Below are 3081 nucleotides of genomic sequence, written 5' to 3' on the forward strand. Positions count from 1 at the left end.
GCCTCTCTCTGGCCAAGTACAGACCTCCTACCCACATGTCTGCTCATGGAAGGGCCGCCTGTGCTGCAATCTGAGATGTGGTTTCAGGAATTTACTTCAGGAGAGGAGTCTGAGCTGCTGTCCTGTAGAGTTTTACTGGTGCCTCCTGAGTGCCAGGATGTGGCCACAAGGCAGTTGTCACTCAGGCTGTCAAAAGATGGCCCCAGCTGACCCCGCAGCTGTCCTGGACCCTGGCACTTGGTCCAGTGAGCTGGAGACTGTCCTCTCTGCGGTGACCCCGCCCTGGGGTGATGGACCAAGCTCAGTTTTAGCTCAGTCCATCCATCAAGAAAAAGGAATATTATTCCTCCTGCGTGCCTCACTTCCTACTCTGTAAAATGACAGGGTTGAATGAGGCCATCGCTCAGCCCTTTCCAGCAACAGCGATTCTGGACTCCTTGTAAGAGGTCATTTGAACCTACAAAGTTAGCCCATAGAAACACAAGGCCTCTGTTTGACTTTGTGTGATTTCCAGAGCATTTAGTTCCCCAGCACCTGCAGGAGTTGATCTAACAGAAGTCAAAGGAGAGAAAGTCTGGGTCCTTATGAGCAGCGGAAGGGACAGAGAGCTGAGCACTGGGCCAGCAGTAGCCCTAGTCAGTGTGTGCCACTGGCCTCCAAATACTCAGTTTTTGGCTCAGGAACTTTACTTCTGGGAAATTATTCTAAGAAAATGATCAGAAATATGAATAATAGGGTATAGATAGGCTGTGTATCATCGTATTGCTTAAAATATTGAGAAACTTTAAACCACCTAAATGTTCAGAAATCAAAGACCACTTGAATAAATGTTATTAGGTCCCTATGATTGAACACAAGGAAGCTAATTTAAAAAATCATGATATAGGAGATTTTTAAAATGCTCATAATACAGTTAAGTGAAAAAGTAATATATATATATATATATACATATATATATATATATACTGTATCTATTGAATGATATAAATTATAGATGGAGAGTTAGGTATAAACACCTCTATGTTCAAAATAGCGAGGAAGTATATCATGTTATTATCTCTGGGTAGTAGAGTTAAGGATAACTTTTATTTCTTTATGAACTTTTACATATCATTTATGAGATATATTACAATCTTTAACTCCTTAGACTTTTCTGTAAGTTTAAGATTTTTTAAAATTATTTTTATTGATTTCAGAGAGGACGGGAGAGAGTCAGAAACATCAGTGATGAGAGAGACTCATCGATCGGCTGCCTCCTGCATGCACCACTCTGGCCAGGCAAGTTTAAGATTTTCATTATTTTTGTGGGTCAGCCTTTACTGGTGAGCAGGTGGGTGGGTGGGGGGTTCCCATGTGAGTCAGGACGCTGTGGAGGAGCAAGCCTCAGGCCCAGCTGGGAAGGGGGTTTCCTCAGTCACCATGGACACAGATGGGAATGATGGGAATGGGGCTGTTACAGCAACTCCCGCTCCACGATGGTCACCCAGACACGCACACGTCCCCCATCCCCCTGCATGGGGCAGGCAGAGGCAGTGAGGGGAAAGCCTGCGGGGCGGCCATGGAGTCAGGCTGCGCCAGGTCACACGGCCTGCGGTGATGTGACAGGACTTGCTTCAGCCAGCCAGGCTGCCAGGCGTCAGGTGACCTTCTGAAAGGGCAGGGAAGCAGCAGAAAGCAGCCTCAGGAGGTGAGCTGTGGAAGGAGGAGTCTCAGGGAAAAGCCAGTCTGCCCTTCACAGCCCGCCCCCCCCCCCTGCCCCCCAGTACCCCCTCCCCTCCCAGCATGATGGACCAGAGGCTAAATTAAAATGCCCAGGGGACATGGAGGGTATGGGTTGGGGTGCAAGGAGGGAAGAGGGAAGGGATGAGCAGGGGACAGCAGGGGCTCCCGGCATAACCTCGCGGCTCCCCTGGGATGCTCTTAAAAATAAGAAACAAAATTCCTAAGGAATGGAATTCTACGTAGAGAAAACCCTAGTTTGGTTTCTTTTAAAAATGAGAGAAAACGTGATTTGAACCCACAGTGCGGTCCGCTTCGCAGGGTAGTTTCCTGTAAGAGGAGAGGACTTGGAATGGCGCAACCCCAGGAACGCAGGCTCCCCGGCACAGAACCGGCCTGTGCAGACTCCTCCCCTCGCCGGCGCGCTCCGCGGGCCTCGCCCTGGCGGACGTGCGTGCCTTTGTGGTTCACGTGGTGCCCGCTGCTCCTCGGAGGACCGGAGCCCGGGTCCTCGTCATCCACCGGCTCCTCGGCTTCCAGATGACGAGCTTAAGTGCCCATCTCGATGAAGGTGATGGTGACCAGCAGCTGCTCGGCCCCGATACCCAGGGCGGGCCAGAGGGCATCAGGCGGTTGCCCACATGCCGCGTGACGACGGCTGGCCGCGCGCTCTGCATTGGTGCCATTGCAGGCATTCTTGCCAGCGCCCGCCTCCAGCTCTAGGCTCCGGGTGTGCAGCTCCGTCTTGGCCTCCGAGGGCAGCACTCACCGGCTCTGGGAGTGGCTGGTGAGAACCTGGTCGCACATCGTGTGCCACACCCAGGGGCACCTGCGGGGAAAGACGGACTTGCAGGCCAGCACAACCGTCTCCCCCTCGGCGGCCTGCCCTGCCTTCCTCACAGCCTTAATCTTGGGGGGCCGTTCACACCCACCGGTGGTTCTGCCTGCAGCTGCGAGAGGAAGTGCAGGAGTCCCTGGTACTGCATTGCCAGGTGGGGCTTCCCGTCCCCTCCAGCACCCTGTCCCCCTCGTCCAGCGGGGTCCTAGCATCTCCGTGTCACTGTCGTTCAAGGCGCAGGTGAGGCACGTTTTGGCGCCAACATCAACTATGGAAGTTGAGATACTGCTCGCCCGGAGCCAAGCAGGGTGAGTGAGCTACAGAACCAGGAGTCGTGCCTGCCACGTCCCCGCCGTCCCTGTCGCCAGTCACCAGCCACCCGCCCCTGGCGCTCTAAGAACCCGGAGGAACCCTGGTGCACTGCTGGCGGAAATGCGAACTGGTGCGACCTCTGTGGAAAACAGTATGGAATTTCCTCAAAAAAATTAAACAAAATCTCTAAGGAATGGAATTCTACATAGAGA

Source organism: Myotis daubentonii, chromosome 3 (assembly GCF_963259705.1).
Source record: "Myotis daubentonii chromosome 3, mMyoDau2.1, whole genome shotgun sequence".
In the NCBI taxonomy this organism is placed as follows: Eukaryota; Metazoa; Chordata; class Mammalia; order Chiroptera; family Vespertilionidae; genus Myotis; species Myotis daubentonii.